Source organism: Tamandua tetradactyla, chromosome 4 (genome assembly GCF_023851605.1).
Source record: "Tamandua tetradactyla isolate mTamTet1 chromosome 4, mTamTet1.pri, whole genome shotgun sequence".
In the NCBI taxonomy this organism is placed as follows: domain Eukaryota; kingdom Metazoa; phylum Chordata; class Mammalia; order Pilosa; family Myrmecophagidae; genus Tamandua; species Tamandua tetradactyla.
Genome location: NC_135330.1, coordinates 66083240 through 66100824, shown reverse-complemented (window position 1 = coordinate 66100824; position 17585 = coordinate 66083240). Strand labels below are relative to the sequence as shown.

Below are 17585 nucleotides of genomic sequence, written 5' to 3'. Positions count from 1 at the left end.
ATGATCTAATAAAGAGATACAGACATGCATACCCCAATTAGATGAAATGGAACTGAGATTCTGGAGGCTAGGCAAGTTTCTGTGCTGAAACCATTCTGAAGGTCAGGGCCTAGAGCTCTATCATATAACTCGAAGGCACTGAGCACTTAAAGGATACTGAGAAATGGATGAGAACCCAAAGCAGGAGTTCCTCATATTCAGGGTTTTTATGCACTTTTTTTCATCAGTCCCATACAGACCCATTCTAAGAAAGAGCATACATAAATGCTGTGTAGATAGATACTAATTGGCCAGTGGCCAACCCTTGCCAGAGAGCATAGAAACTTTTCTATATAAAATCCCAGAAAAGAATTAAGGTGTGTAGTTGAGTCTTCAGGTATTCGATGTTTTCATTAATTCAAAAACAAGTAATTTTACTCTTCATACCTGAAGTTGAGAGGGGATAGGGATGCTTGTCAGGTTACTGCTGGTGTTGTTTCGGTTCCCACTGAATCAGGGACATTAATCAGTCCCTGTAATGCTGGAAAGTAGGCTGATGTTGGGCAAGAATGCAACTACTCAAATAAACATTCAATCATGCACTTAACGTAATTATTCTCACCCTGTGGGTTATCTTATCACTTGCAAGATCTCGAGTGATACAACCAAAACCCCAAAACTGACGCACCCTACGAGACAACTTGACACACCTGCAAATCCCCCTGCACCTCTCATCTTTCTTCAAGTCTAGCTGCTGTCCCTCTTGAAGCTGTAAAGTGTTAGGTAGACTGAGTCTAAGACGGATTGGTGGTAGCCCCAGAGGAATCCACAGTCAGAGAAATAGAGAAAAAATATGTCCAACCTTACCCCACAATCAAATGAAGGAAATAAAAACTCTGTCTCCTTGGTGTCTCCCCAGTATTTATGTCTGAGCTCAGCAGACACCCCTGGGCTGCAACCAGTCTGTGTATTAGCATTAGTCCATTACACTTTTTATGATGCATGTTACCCAATCCCCCCCCAACTCCCCATGCACCATTTTATGACTGTCCTTTTCATTTCTGAAAAGAGCGTCACAGAATGGCAGATGCCTGCATTTCCCCACTCATTGGGGAGCTATTTGTAGGCAGCCTGTCCCAGGTCATAAACAACGGAAGATAAAAACCACAGCCACTAGCAGTAAATGCATCCAAGGCCAAGAAGGTGCAAAAGTAATGGGGGAGGGGGTTGTAAGCTTGATGGTGTCCTATAAGCCCAGTAGCCAGTGGGTCTGGGGCAGATGCTTCCCACAAAAAGAGAGTCAAGGGGCTGGTGCAAAAGTAGATGCCAGCCTCCCAGACCCTATCCCCCACTGAAGCCACTTGTGCCTTGACTGTGATCAGAATCCATAAATTTTCCAATAAGGAGAGAGGAAGGTTCCTTTTGGCATCATTTTTTCCTGCCAGCTCATGATGCTACATTGATTACTGTCTACTGCTCACTCCTAGATCCTGAAGTAACTTCCTATAAGTTTCTCTGCCTTTTCCCACTCACTCTCCCTGTGAAATCCCTCTAAACTTTTCCTCCTCCCTTCTCCAATACTCTTTCCCTCCCTCATGCCCCAGCCCAAGTCTTGCCAATCAATCACCACTACTTCTGGCTCATTAAATCTTCAGCCTGGATGGTGGTGACCATGACAGTGATATTTATTTATCCCACCTTTTGAGCTGCACCCACAGGCAAGTCACTCATGACACTGCAGGAGCCAACACCCGGAGCCAGCTCTGCTCCATAAAAGGCACCCCTGGGAGAGGCAAACCAAATTCTGAATGAATAATTGGTCTAGTCGAGATTTCTGATCTTTTCTACACGCACACACAGCAACTGAAAGCAAAGAAGGGGGTTGTGGCGGAGAGAAAGGCCAGCTAGCAAAGCCCTGAATGATTAGTTAATGCACTGAATAGTATTCTCTCTCATCAGCCCCATCTCGGTAGCAGGAAGCATAGAGAGGGTGCAGATGATGCTGTCCCTTTCTTCTCATTTGGTTTTGGACTCCACATCAAATGAAAACATGTAGATGAAAGTGATGGGAATTTAAAATGTATGTACAAATCAGACTGCTGGAGATAGTAGCTATTATACTGTGTGTATGTTTTTTTGCACTAAGCTACTAAATTATTTATTGGGCACCGGGCTTTAATCTCATAAACCTGCCTGCAGGCCTCAGGCCCCAGCAGCCTGCGGACTGCATAAAACACTCTGTCGTGTGGGCTGATGGAGCACTCCCGTGACTCTAGGTAGCGATTGTTCATTTTCACTCGGCCTTTTCCCCCAGATCGGATCATTAACAGCAGGTGGACCCCAAGAAGAACCTTCTCATTTTCCCTTCCCTGTGAACTTGGAATTGATTTTCATCTCTTAGCAGACAAGGCCCCCAGCCAGAGCATGAGATACCACGGGAGCTATGGCAAAAGACTGTTCTCAGAGTCTCTTTCCTTGGCTATAGCTAGAAAAGGGAATGAATGACTCCTGGACCATTGGACATTGCTGGGATTGTCCAGAGTGAATGTGCCCCAAACTATGAGCTTCCCCCAGGACTTATGGATGGATGACCCTGGACAAATTGTTTTCTCTCTGGAGCCTCAGTTTGCCACTTTGAAGTACAAGGGATCGTCATTGTCTTTCTCCCTAGCTCCCAGGTCTGTGGGGCAACTCTCTGGGTATGACTTTCCAGCCATTCTCTGAATGTGAAGATAATAACCATAACCCCTTTAAACTCATTCAGTGGGGCCTGGGGTGGCCAGAAAGGTCTATGAAGAGCTTTCATGTATCTATCACCTACTTCAAGCTCACCTAGCAATCCTAACTATCCCATGTGTCATGATCTTAAGGATGAGGAAATTGATTTGCCCACCATCACCCCGTAGTGACACTGGGATTGGAACCAGGATGAATGCCCATCCTATTTCTACTCTAATCATAACCTGGGTAAGTGAGCTCATTAGCATTAGGCTAATGTAGAAACTGAGGCACGAATCATCTGGCCACCCCAGGCCCCAAGGGCTGTGTGGGAGGAATGCTAACACCAGTGCCCTTGTCATAGAAAATTGAGCACAGGGAGTGTGCTTTCCAAACCCTGATTGAGCAAGAGAAGCAATGCCAGGTCTGTCTGGGTTTCATCATTCATTGTGCTGCTGCAGCCAAAACTCTTCCTTGCAAAGTTAGGGAGGCGGGGAGACCCAAGAGGAAAATATTGCAGTAATTGAATGCCCAGGATTTTTAATCTATGTTCTAGGCTTTAGGAGTCCATGACCCACATGTAAAAAAATTTTGCAGATATTTCCATGTTTATATATATTTTTCCTGTAATGGGCCCATTGCTTTTATCAGATTCTCAAAGTTATCTATGACCACAAAATGTTAAGATCCAATATCTGAAGGTTTGTAGACTGTGCCTTTGTGCTTTAGGGAGACCACTCCAAATCAATCCTCCAATTGAAGGCATCTTGTTCTCATCTATTTTATATACAAAAGTTATGAGTATGATTTTTGTTGTTTTTTAAAAACAGGTTCAAATGCAATGTGGGGTCTGCCCAACGATCACATGGCGTGTACCTCTTGTAGTAGCACGCATGCACAGATACTCACTTAGCACCTGCACAAGGACAAGCAAATACACACACACACACCCACACACATGCAAGCTCCCACTTCCAAACCTGGAATCAGTAGCAACAGAACAAGGCAAGCCTGAAAGAACCCAGAGCAGGGCCAAGAGATAAGCTAGAAGGCCCAGGCAAAGAGAATAGGTCAGGGCATATAGAAAGAGTGGGCCATTGAGAGCTGTTCCTTCAGGAGACAGTATGGGTCGCCATCTTGGTTGTAAAGAGAGCACAGACTGGGAGAGGAGGCCAAAGAGGTGGCACCAGTCAGAGGTTGGAGTCCAGTCAACTGGGTTGGACTTAGTGCAGACAGGAGGCAAAAGGCAGGGAGTCTAGCCAAGTAGGATAATAATGGCTCCATGAGCCCTGGATGCTGGCTCTGTGCTCCTCCTCACTTCGGCACTTTGCATGTGTTGTTCTCTTGGACTAAGAACATTTCTCCCTTTTCCTTGCCAGCTACCACCTCCGCCTGATCAAGATGCTTAAGCAACATCACTTCTGGGAGGTTCCCCAATGTGGGCTAGCTACCCTTCCCGTATTCCCCAACGAAATGGCCATAAGAATAGAGGGACACAATGTTAAGAAAAGTCCTGGCCTTGGAGCCAAAGTATCTGGGTTCAGCTTTCCTGGCTCTGCCCCTTAATATTTGTGACCGGTTTGTCCCTGTTTCTTTATCCATAAATTGGAAATAATAGTGGCTACCTCACGGGATTGTTGTGTAGGTTAAATGAATTAATGCATGAAAAGCACATAGATCAGTGTCCTATATAGAATAATTACTCAGTAAATGTCACCTCTTATTATTATTATTATTATGGGACTTGTCAAACTCTGTTGTAATTGCCCTTTTTCTTTTTTTTCTCTCCCCCAGTATACTTTGAGCAATTTTAGGAAAAAGGCTGCATTTATCATCTCTGTGCCTGTAGCAGACATTCAATAAAAGCTTAAAAAGAAAGAGGAGGGGGAAAAGTAGGGAGAGGGAAGCAAAGAAGGAATCCTAGGATAGGAACCATTGCTTTCTCCCAGTTTTAAGGACTCCTTTTGATGTGAGCCAAAGGAGGTTTGCAGGAGTGTGCCACACCTCTGAGTAAGGTGGGACTTCAGGGGTTCTGCCGATGCCTGTGGCTGGCCTCACAGAGTGTATGATTTAGTGACATCTCATACATAGAAATTCCAAGCCATCATTACTGCAGTCAAATCCCTTTGGGGCTGTTCTTTCCCAAAGAGGAAAAATCCTTTGACCTCATTTAGCTTACAGCCTCACTCACCTGTCAGTGCCTCATCTGCAGATCCCAGCAGATGCTAGGTCTGTACCCAAACATGGCTGGCAACAGAGACACTGATGGAGGCCTGCTGGCGTTACTTGAAGGTGCCCTCTCCAAACCCCTCTGTGATTCCATCAACCTTCTAGATTTTAGAACTTAGTAAATTGCTCTCCTACTGCCACCAAGGGTTTGAAGGTGCAGAACTATACCCATTATTACTTAGCATGCTCATTCATACATTCATTCATTCAGTCATTAAAAAAACAGTATTAGAAGCGTCTACTATGTGCTTTTCAATATATTGCTTGTTTCTAACATCAGTATTAATTATATTAAGCCATGGGGTGATTGAGCTCCCCAGGGATATTAGGCAATGTCTGTAGACATATTTGACTACCATATCTGGGGTGGGGAATGCTACTGGAATCTAGTGGGTAGAGGCCAGGGATGCTGCTAAATGTACTACAATGTACCACACAGCCCAATATACCACACAGCCCCACAATAAAGAATTATCCAGCACAGTACTAATTTCAATAGGACTGAGGTTAAGAAACCTTGATAGAGGCAACAAACATTTATCAAGCATTTACAATGTGCCACTTACTGTGCTAAGCACTTTACCTCATTTAATCCTCACAATACCCCTGCAACATGAATATTGTGGCTATTATCTTCATTTTCTCAGATAGAACATAGGACTCAGGGACGTTAAATTATGCTCCTATTCATTCATGTAATATATAATTATTGAACAGCTCAGTACATGGTAGAGTTGGGAAAGAAACTCAGGTCTTCTAGCCCCAAAGTCTGTGCTCATCCAGCTAAACCATGCTAGCTCTCTGCCTAAGGCCAGGAAACAGAAAACATGAAATAAGTAAGTAAAATGAAGCATGAGTTCTAGAGGGAAAGCATAGTTCATAAATACCTTTGACTATGAGAAAAGATATTTCTTTCCTGCCGCCTTTCCCTCTGCCCCATACGTACTCACATGCATACACGTATGCAATTGAACAAAATCCTTCAGGCCCCAATTTGCTTTCAGATTTTTTTTTGGTGTGGGTGGTGATTTCAGCTAAAAATTCCACCCATTTTCCCCTCCACTAAAAATGCCTCTCATCTTACAAGCATAGTCAGCTCTTCAGCTGAAAAGAGGGTGGAGATATTTCCCCAGCTCCTGAAGTATCTTGATAAAGATCTATTCTCTGCCACCATCCAGCTTCTCCTAGTGCTGATTTAGTGGCTGCTGCAGGAGGTGCAGTATTTTATTTGTAGCTCCTGACCAATGGGCTCCATGGACAGAGGCAGCCTTGTCTAAAGAGAAGACTATGGACTTTGGAGTCAGTCTTGTCTTGGGTTCAAATCCTGTTTAGGCCACATACTAAGTAGATGGTATTTGGAAAAATTTTAAACCTCACTGAACTTTGGTTTCTTCATCTGTGAAATGAGAATGATAACAATTACCTTGCAGGGTGGCTCTGAAGAGTAAGTGAGGTCAGTTATGTTTGCCTTCTAGCACAGTGTTTGGCAGAGAGTGAGTACTCAGGAAATGCTAGCTATTATGCTCATCCTTCTGCCTTAGTACCAAGGTGGCTTTCTTCAGGGGCTCAGACAGATCAGGAGAAGGAGTCAGTATACCGTCCTAGTGCGCCAGCTAGGCCTTGCCTCCCACCTGCTCAGGGCCTCCTGTGGAAGGCCTGTCTATAGGTCAGCACAGCGCTCCAAATCAATCTGAAGCTCACAGCCTTGCTCCGCCTCTGCAATGAGTCCACTAACACGGACCACAGCTACCACCACTTCCCCAGTGAGCGCAGGTGAATAAGAGTCAATGCAGTATGACCCTCCACAGTTACCCCCCAACTCCACAGAGATTCAAAGGATGTCATGGAAAAGTTGAGTGGTGGGGCTGATTACTCTTTTTAAAGTTATATCCCCAGATCATTTAGGATCCTGAGGCTGGGAGAGATCTCAAGGATGGCTCGCCCTGATGACAGTCCTCACCCCTTTCCTTTGTTCCTTTCCTCATGCTTCTCATAGAGAGTTTTTTAGAGTGGAAAGAGAAGGAAAACTCATTCACTGGGAGCTCCTGGCCCTGTGTCATCCTATTGGAGCCTATTCACCAAGCCCAACCCACCTGAGGCAGGACGACATATGTATTGCTCAAAAGACTCTCAGAAGAGTAGCTTTGATCTCTCTGCCATCGTGTCTTTTGTGGCTTCTTGAATCTCTCGGTCAGGAAGATCCACTTTTACACATCACAGTCTGCATGGACTTCTACATTTCTCATCTTCTTGAGTTCTTGTAGCAGTTCTGGAGGTGGCTGCTCTAATCTGCATTTTGAAGGTGGAGTGAACAGAGGCCCAGTCAGTAAGCAGTGGAAGCTAGGCATAAATCCCAGTTTTGTGGCTCTAAATTCACTAATCCATGAGATGCCTTTGGACCCTTATCGTGTCCTTCCCTAAATCCAGCCTAAAATAGTCACTCAAACAATGTTCTTGGAACCCTCATTAAGTGTAGGTTATGGGCTCTGGGAGTTGTAAAGGACGATACAACATGGGACTGATTGCCTTTTTTTTTTCAGTGGTGGGACCAATTACCCTTTTAAAAGTTATATCTGCAGATCATTTAGGATCCTGGGGCTGGGAGAGATCCTCATGCTTCTCGTGATTACCCGATTTACTGATTATCCTTTTCTCAATTTGAAGTCAATTTCTAGACAGATGTGTTGTATCCTTCTCATTTTCAATGAAAACAGGATAGGCACCCTTCTCCATGAAGGTTCTGGCTGTTGTAGCACAGGCAGAGAGGCAACATGGAACTGAGGAAAAGAAACCCAAAGTTTACATTTCAATCCTGGCTTTATTACTGCAAAGCCATTGATTTTGAGAAAATCACCCAGTTCCCTTATCACTAAAATGACGATATTGTTGATTCTTGTTCCTATTTCACAGGATTACTGGGCAGATTTGGTGAGCTAATAGGAGTGAAAGCATTTGGTATATTGTACACTGCTGTACAAATGTGAGGGGTCAGTGCTCCCAATCTCTCCCCCACCCCACCCATCTTATTAGCAGCCGCCAATACTCGGTAGATATTTCTATTGCCAATAATTGTTGTGCCTTGGCATAGTTCTGTCGTTCCTTGTTCTAACTGCTGCCCCAAAAACCTATTCTCTTCTCTCCATCAATTGATGCTATAGGTTAAATACATTACAGTAGATTAAAATACCAACACCTATTAAAAAAGAAAAAAAAAGACATGAAATGAGTGGGGCCTTAGAGGAAGAGCCTAACATCTTCAGGTTGTATCCCAAGAGTGCATGTCCTAGATGAGTAAAAAAAAAATATGGATAAAAAATAAATAAATAATAGGGGGATTGGGGTAAAATAAATTGGGTAGATGGAAATACTGGTGGTCAGTGAGAGGGAACGGTAAGGGGTATGGGATGTCTGAGTTTTTTTCTTTTTTCTCTTTATGTCTTTTTCTGGAGTAATGCAAATGTTCTAAAAATTATCATGGTGATGAATATACAACTATGTGATGATTTTGTGAGCCACTGATTGTACCTCATATATGGACTGTATGCGTGTGAAGATGTGTCAACAAAAATATGTATTTTTTTTAAAGTACATGTCCTGGTAATGTCCTGCAGGTGGAGAAAAAAATGCCAGGAACTTTTGTGAGATCAGTCATTGTCCCAACAGGAAGGGAGCCAACAGTCCAAGGAGAACAGAGTAACTCACAGACATCTTCCCATAATTCTGGCTGTCGTGTCTCTCCAGAAAAGGTTTTTGGCTGAGGAGTTTTCCATTTGGCTTTCATGACATCAGTTGAAGGGAACTGAGCCATCAGCACAGAGCAGAAAAAAACTTCAGATTCCCAATATTCAAGAGTTTTTGTTTGGAGTGCATTCATTTTCAAGGTTCACTGGCTGCTGTTCTACTCCCTCCCAAACCCAGCCTCTCACTGGCTGTCTCACACACTATAGAACGGACCTCAGCCTCATAGGACCAGGTAACAAAAAACCTTTCTCTTGCTGGTCCGTGATATACCTCTGCCAGTCTGGGAGCCATTACCTTTCCAGATGTGGGATAATTACAGCACCAATCATCCCTGGGGTCTGCTGGAATCCCTCTCTATGGGACTCCCGATCCTTTTATTTAATCCTCATGACAGTCATTACAAATAAAGGTGAAGAAAGTGGGAGATGCTGAGTAGAGGAGCTAAAATATTTGACCGACGTTACACAGCAAGTGGTTGGTAATTTCAGTTCGAAATTCTTAGGTCTGCAAAAAACTGAAAAATGTCTTTCGTCCCTCCCCCTGCCTTCCCACAGGAAGGATTTTGTACAAAATAACATTGCAATTCCCACTGCAGCACTCCCTTCCTTCACTACCTCTCTGCAGATTCAGGGCCACCTCCTCCTCCCCACTGCTCCCATTTCTTCTTCACCACCTCCTGCCTCCATGTCTACCTTCCTGAAAGACATTCTCAACACTGTCATTAAACAGCTGCCAGCAGCACCTGCTGGCATTCTCCGTTGCAAGAATAACAACCCAACTTTAAAAAGAAAGAATAGGAAACAAGAAAGGCTCTAGGAGGTATAGCTGATTTTTTTTTTCCAAATCAAATTTTCTGCATTTCTCTGTTGAGTCTCATATTCCTTTGCGTTTTCTACTCTCTCCTTATGAGTCTCCTCTCCCACTCCCCCACTTTGAGAATGAAGAAAGGTAAACCTGTTCCAGGATTAAATATGGCACCAATATGTGCCTAGGATCTTAACACTTCAAAGAAAAGTCACAGGGGCTGTCTCCACCCACCTGAGTCATTAACAATGGAGGAAAAAGGATGGAAGAGCCAGCCTTCCCTCTCCTCCTTTCCTGGCGCTCCTTCCAATGAATGCTGATGTAAGGTGATGAAGGTAGTGTTCTCAGAACCTGTACCTAATGAGAACTCCCCTGGAAAGTCATTACCTGTCTTGATTTCCCAGCCCCAGGCTTGTATCCTTGTATTTCTCCTATTTATCCAGGGAGTCATCAGAAGAAAGCTTGCTACATTTTTGCTGACTTTCTCAGTGGTGGTTGAGCCATGATAGATAACTATTCTGTGTTCCCCAACATCCTGCCCACAGAGGAAAGCTCACTCTGAAACCACCAGTACCTCCATCCTTACCCAGTCCCCAAATGCCATTGGATCCCATGGCCCAGCTAATTCTTTCCTGCTGCCAGCTGGAGCTAAATGAAAAATCTATTATTTTTATTTTTTTAAGGCAATAGGTCAAAGGTGATAGATTTTCTTTTTTTCTTTTTTTTTTTTTTTTTGCTTCCAGACAGGCCAATGAGGAATAAAGCAGCAGCTTCAGGAAACGGGGTTGTATTTTGTGGTTGCCAGGGGTTTGGGGGGGCTGGTGAGGACTGAAGGGCTAGGTTACTGGGAGCAAGGTTCAAGGGAGCTTTGCAAAGGTCAACCCAAAACTGTATTTGTGGGAAAGAGCAAACTGATGACTCTGCTGGTTTTCTTTTGTGTCATGGAAAAGGCTTCTAGGGAATTCTTGCCAAGTCTTTAGAAGAACAGATATATATAGCTAAAGATGTGTATATTTATAGAGATATATATGGATATATTTATGCCAGTCCTACCAATTAACTCTGCAGGGAGGAGGAAATGCCTCTGGAAGACTAGGGCACGGGGATCTCCCTGCAGCTCTCTTTGGCTCTTGGGAGAAAAAAGTAAGAGCATCATCAAAGGTACCTGAATCCTTGGCCTTAATCCCCAGTGGCCCCACCTCCAGGACTGAGACAGTCTCCCTAATGGATGGCAAACCTCTGAGCCTGGAGTTTTCCTTTGAACTATTTAGTTGGCCCCCTGGGGGCTAGAGGACACCTTGGAAGAAAATCTTTCTGGGGACCTGTGATCCCTGCGTAACCTAATCTTCAGAGCAGAGTGAGAGAGGCAAAGGGTCCATATGGGAAAGTGCTGGGAGTGTTGAGGGGAGGAGGGGATGTCTGAGGACTTGATGCTTGAAAGAAGGAAAGGAATAGTCTCCAAAGTCATGTGCTTCCCACCTGTGGGGAAAAAAGCTTAATTAGATGACTGGCCTTGGAAGGGCCCAGACCCTGGTTTTAGAGGCACTGGGAAATTTGACTGTTTAGCTGGGGCCATCTGTTGGCTCCTTGGAACCTAGAGGAACAGCTGAGGCTTACTGAGAAATTGAGCTAATACAGAAATCTCCCTGGAACTCTGTGGGGTGTGTGTGTGTGTGTGTGTGTGTGTGCATATGTGCATGCTCTTCCTTGTATTTTTCCACCAAGGACCTCCTGGGGTGGGTAAAGCAGCTCAGGCCCACAGGTGGGAGGCATAGCTGGGCAAGCCTGGCTTTCACATCTCTCAATCCATTAGCATCATGTGCACAACTTTCAAAATTGACTTAAGCATAACCACTTGCCTCATTCTCAGCCTGTGTCCTCCATCCCCAGCCTTGCCCACACCCACCCTAGTGGCAGCTCAGAGACCAGATGTGATGAGCAAGCTGGGTTAATGACACTACACCCACGTTATCTTGGGTTGGCCTTGGTATACCTGCCTTGATTTGTTTTTCTCTAAGCAGGGGGTGGAGATGGATGGTAAAATAGTATTGCCAAACCCGTTTGGCTATAGCTCTCACCAGAATTCCTCTTCTATTACAGACAACCTCCCCTCTCCCTAGGCAGGTTAAATAGCTTTCTCCCAGCAAAGAGGCTCAAGGTCTTCAGAAAGCATTCAGGTAGGCAGAATGAATTTATTAGATGTGACATCTTACTTCTCTCCTCCCTCCACCCCATCACACCCCAGCCGACACCCACCCTTAGAGCCATTCATCCCTTTATTTGAATCATGGGAATTGCTAGAGACATCGAGAAGGAAGGTTAGGGATAATGGAAATGTTTTACATCTGCACTGCCCAGTGCAGGAGCCACTAGCTACATGTGGCTATCGAGAGATCGAAATGTGGGTGTGCACCTGAGGGACTGAGTTTTTTAATTTTGCTTCATTTTACTTCATTTAAACTTAAATATCCACGTATGGCTAATGGTTACTTTATTGGACAGCACAATTCTAGAATATGAATCAGAAATTATGCAGAGGTCCCATTTAATCTAGAAGAGACCCCTCCCTCTCAGCCCCTGTTGAAAAGGAAGCGGTTCTGTAAGATGGGACAGTGCGCTGTATGTCCCACCTGCCCCCGAGTAAGCCAGATTCCCAGCCTACGCCCCAGACAGGCCTCTCTCTGTGATCTGGTTCCCAGCAGCTGGGAGATAGAGTGAGGGGGGATTGGGCCCAGCCCTGTCCCCTGAGAACCATCCATGCCCTCCACTGCACCTGGACCTGGTCGCCAGTCCCCAGCCTGGGAGCCTAGAAAACAGTGAAGGGGGTGGAGGGAGCACCCTCCCGAGCAGAGCTGCAGCTGCAGACATCTGGTTTCCCGCCCATCTCTGCCCCTTCATTCTTTTTCCGTCAGCAGCAGCTCTTGGCCACTGACGGTCAGCAGAGTCAGAGAAGCCCTGCAAACCTCCTTTCCGGCCCCTTCTACCTCTCATCCCCTGCTGTGGAAGGTTAAGGGGAAAAGAGAAAAAAGAAACAGGAAGGTCGAGTGGGAGAGAAATGAAATGTTAGTGACATTCAAGAAAATGACTTCCTAGGTCTCTCACTGCCCTCCCTCCTGATTCAGGACGAGCGGTGTCTGGTTTATAAGCGATCGGTGATTTCTCCCCTCTCTAAATTGCCAAACCTCCCATGCACATAATAACACATGTGCCTCCCCTCACACCGTGGCAGTTCCATCTGTGACCTTTATTCTTCTGCCCTCACCCCTGCGGGGGGGGGGGGGGAGCCCCAGAAGAGCCGTCACTCCCCACTCCAACCCCATCGCAACCTGAGTAAACTCACCCATCCCTGCCTGACTTCAACCTTCCCCAGCTCAGGGCAAACGGGAGGAAAAGATAAAAAGCTCTTTTTTCTGAGCCAGGAGGTTGGCAAACCCTGCTGGATTGCACATGTGGAGAAAGCCTGGCCAGGAGGAAGGTGTTCCTTCTTCTAATCCCGGCCCCTTAACCTCTGCTGGCTCTCAACTCAATCAGAGAAGTCACCTCCATGTAAAGTGGCATCGACTCACTAGGCTTCCCAGTTCCTCCTCAGAGACAGAGTGAACTGCCCACCCTAGGGCTGGGGCTGGAACCAGGAGAGTTGGAGGCAAACCCCCTCTACAGATCAGCTCAGCCCCAAGGCTGCACTTCAAACCAGTGTCCTTTCTCATAACTACGGAGGAGGGTAGAACAACCCTAGATGGGCTACTAACCAGCAGAGTGATGGAGAATATGCCTTGATTTCTCAATCTGTAAAATGAAGAGATTGCATTATAAGGTCCTTGTAGAGTGAAAATTCCACGAATATAATTTCCCCAAAACTCCACATGTGCAGGCAGAGAAAGGCATTGTTATCCAATATGGAATCACAGTAAATCCTTCCAGCTCCCAAGAGTATTCTTTAGCCACTCTTGCTGTTTTTTGCTGGTTCCGATTTCTCAAGGAAGTGAGATGAGCTAGTCGCTCATCTGAGCTGGTTGAATAACTGTTGCTCGTGTTCTAAGCTCTGAAGATGAGCTGAACTGAGCTGGACTGAATAGGCTGTGGTGGGAGAAAGAGGATAGGCACTAAGTAAATTAGAGCTTCGTTTGTGCAGCATAGAGCAGGGGGGGATTGAAGTGAGATAATGGAAAGAACTTCCTAAATCTGCCGAGATCTCAGGGGAATACAGCATCTTCTTTCCTAGTAAAATTTCAAAATTTATTTTTCGGCCATGATTTAAAAATACATGTACTTTCAAAAAAAATTAAATAAATAAAAAATAATAAAAATAAAAATACGTGTACTTTCCCCATCTATCTTTACATCACCGCCACCACCGCCCCCCCCCCCCCCCCCCATCCCCATGCCCAAACTCTGTCCCTTCCTTTCCAGTGATCTCAGACCTCTGCTGCTCTGGGATATAGATGATAGAGAGAGGCAGGTCCAAGAGGAGGGGGTCTTGCCAGAGAGTAGAGGATGAAATTCCCTTCTCAGCCTCTCTCAGACTTTTGACCTTTGTACCTTTCTTGCTAGTGATCCCTAAATTACCAAGCTGTCTTACCCTCTCTGAGGAGGAGGGAAACAAGCAGGGGCTGATGGGAGGAGGAACAGAGAAAGAATGAGGTGGAGGTCAGAGGTCCTTTCACAGTATGTTTTGGCAAAGGAGGCCTGTGGAGCAGCCAGTGGGATCCGACTTTCAACCTCCTTGCATTTCCCCAACGCAGAAAGCAAAAGCTGCCACTTGAGCGGTGATTTCGGGCATGTGCTCTGGGGAACCAGGGATGCACCCCTCTGTTCTGGCAGCCTTGAGGATTAGTTCTGGAGGAAGGATTAGTTCACATACATGGCCTTGCCCTGCACCCACTACCACCATGGCTCTCAGCGGTTCGGGAGGTAGTGATAAGTGCCTGGGAAGGCTGCAGCCTCTCCTGTCTGGCTGGCCAGGGGGAGGAAGCTGGGTGGGTGGGATGGACCCCAGAGTCAGCCTGGATGGAGCTTCTGTGATGCTCCTCCTGGCGCTCAGCATGTCCGTGATGCTCCAAAGCTGTCTCCCAGGCCAGCAAATTAAGGACTGGGAAAAAGGAAGTGGTCACAGACTGTGGGCCTGGGGGCCGGGGTTTTCTTGCTGAGTGAGTGCTAAGGAGGCCCAGAAGGATGGGGGTTTGGAGTTCCCAAGGAGTCAATCCCAAAGCTGAGCAGAAGAGAGAAATCAAAAGCTTAGGACCCGACTAGGGCCGGTATCAGTTGCTATTCTTTCCCATGGCCGCATTTTGCCATTTCTCTTGGCCACAGCCCTCTCTGCTTCCCCTTAATCTAGGTGTCCCAGCTCCCCTTGGCTGCTTTGGAGATAAGGGACACAGTGGTAGCAAGTGCTCATGAGGGACAGGGATTCCCATACAGTGAGCTGTTCTTAACTGGAGCAAAGTCTCCAAGCATTTGGGTGGTGGTGGTGCATGGCCTGTATTTTCATGCTTTTTCTACTGCTTGCTAGATGTGTGACTTTGGGCAAAATGCTTTTAGCCACTGTGACTCTTGGTTTCCTCATCTGTAAAATGGGCATGATAGTGCCTACCACATGTGGATGTGGAGTTGTGTGGATTCGATGTGAAAAACAAACGCAGCATGGAAGTACTACCCGTTCAAGGATCCTGTTGTGTGCAACTTACTCTCAAATGTTCAAACAATAGATAAACAGACACATAAGAGATGAATGGTGGATGGGGAGAGAGAGAGAGAGAGAGGATGATATGGCAAATGTAACAAAATGTAAGAATTGGTGGATCTGAGTATCTTGGGGGAAGAGTATATTGGAGTTCTTTGTATGGATTTTGTATTATTTTTGCAATTTCCCTGAAAGTTTGTGATTATTACTAAATAAAATTTTGGGAGGGAATGAATGCAGCATGTGCAGCGCAGTGCTTGACCATAAGAAATGCTCGATAAGAGTTTGTTCTTTTTTTTTTTTTCTAATGTTGAGTTTCCTGGCTCTCTTCTCTGTTGGTGGCTCTTTAGCACATAAATGGTCAAAGTCCACTGCCAAGCAGCCACAGCCACTGCTGTACCCAAGGCATGGGCTGCGTATGAACCTTATCCTACTTTCTCCCTCTCTGTGCTTCTCACCCCCAGTCCCAGCCCTCCAGGCAAAGAGGTGCCTGCTTAGGCCTGGAGCCCAAGCCCCTCTCCACTGATGCAGAGGCGTTTTCCTCTGCTGACAGCTTGAAGACAGGTCATTTTTCTTCTCCTCCCATATAATGGCTTTTACTCTCCACCCTACCAACCCCCTTTTCCAACGTTAATGACTTTAACATACACACAGTTCTTTAAAAAATATATACAAGCCCCCAGTGAGCTGCTCCAAACCTCGTGTTGTGGTGGAGAAACAACCCAAGCACATGTTCACAAGTCACTGCTTGTGATGACAGGGGGCCTTGTGCTAATTTCCTCTGTGTGTTTGAAGCTGGAGCGTGGGGGGCGGGGTGGCAGGCAGCAAGAGGGAAGAGATGGAGGACCCGGTATTTTGTTGTTCTCTTTGATCCCCACAGAAATGCTGTAGCATTTGGGGAAGTATTTCATCCTGGGGAAACCTTGAGGAATAAGAACGACGCCTTTGGGCAGGGGCTGGGCCATTGGGGTAGGGGAAGTCTCCTGGAGGGGAGATGCTACCAGTTGACCTTTTCTCTCCTTGAAATTCTGAATCTCTGCTCTGTCTCATTGAGGAGATCATCTCTAAGGTGAGACTCCAGCTCAAAGTATTGATGGATTCGCTGGAGGCTTCTACCTCAACCAGCGCACAGACTCTGCCTGCCTCCCACTAGTCTTTGGCTTCCCTGAGAGACTGTGAAGGCCAACAGAGCTCCTTAGCCCTCATCTCCCCCTCAGACCCTCCATGTGGGCAGTGTCCGGGTGAGCCTTCCCTTCTGACCTCCCCAGAGCTATCTCCTGAGCTGAAAGTAGGGGTTAAGGTGGGTGCTACCTGCCTCTTGGCGTCTCCCCAGCCCCTCGCCTACCCAGGCAAGGACAGACTCCAGGGCCAGGAGAAAGAGTTGACTTGCTGGAGGGGAGGCTCTGCAAGGAGGACAAAGGGCTAGGACCCTCTGCTGCACCTCCGGGAGGGAAATGGAGATGGCTGGGATCCAGGCTTTCCTCTAAATCAGAAGCAAATGCACCAAAGCTGCAACCTTACCCCTTGACCAAAGACAGGAAAGTACCTGTCTGACCCCACATTATCGGTGCTATTATCATCATTATTGGTAATATCACCATCATCAACCTGTAATTTGCCACAGTTTCAATGCCGAGGAGGCTTAGATGTCCCCTGGGCTTTCATGTTAAGAGAAAATGAGTTGTGGCAGCCCCCTCACTCCCCCCCACCCCTCACAGGTCCTCTCCCCCTGCCACCAGACAGTTACCAGACACTCTCCCTCCCCCAGGCCCAGCATACCAGAATCCCTGTAGGGATACTGGGTGGCAAGAGTTAGATGTGCCCCTTTTCTTCAACACAAGGAAAAGGTTCCGATCCATGTTGGAAACCAGTGGCTTTCAAACTTGAGCTTGCATCAGAATCACCTGGAGAGCTTGTTAAAATACAGATTCCTGGGCCCTAGCCCCCGAGTTTCTAATTCAATGTGTCTCAGTCCAGGCCAGAGAATTTGCATTTCTACAAGTTCCCAGATGATGCAGATGTTGGTCTGGGAGCACACTTTGCAAACCACTATCCTGAATCATCCTAAATTAGGTACATCTAATTTAGGATGTACAAGGGGCACTAGAACTCCCCTTGTCCTCCCATCCTCATGGGCACAGGTGTCTATGCTGTGCCTCATTCAATACCCTCAAAACTGACAGCAAGGGGACCGAGGGCCCCTGGTGCAATGTGAGGTAGAGTGCTGCTGGCTCTCACACACAGGGACCCTTTGCAGAGAAAGTGAAAGCGGAAAACCCCTCTATCCCCACCCCCTGAAGATTTATTCCTTCATTTGACATTTCAGTCTCTCCTCAGGAGTAGGCTGGAGCCAGTCTGAGTCACCGTGTAAAACTTTGGAGGGGATGCTGAACCCCAGTCAAGCTCTACTCCCCCAGCCAGGCCCACCGTCACT

The 17585-nt window shown here is 46.4% G+C and overlaps 1 protein-coding gene across 2 annotated transcripts in view; it reads left to right on the top strand.

The window, feature by feature from the left end:
* Positions 1-17585, top strand: part of PLXNA2 (plexin A2) — a 216131-nt gene that overhangs the window by 42806 nt on the left and 155740 nt on the right. The window lies entirely within an intron of this gene.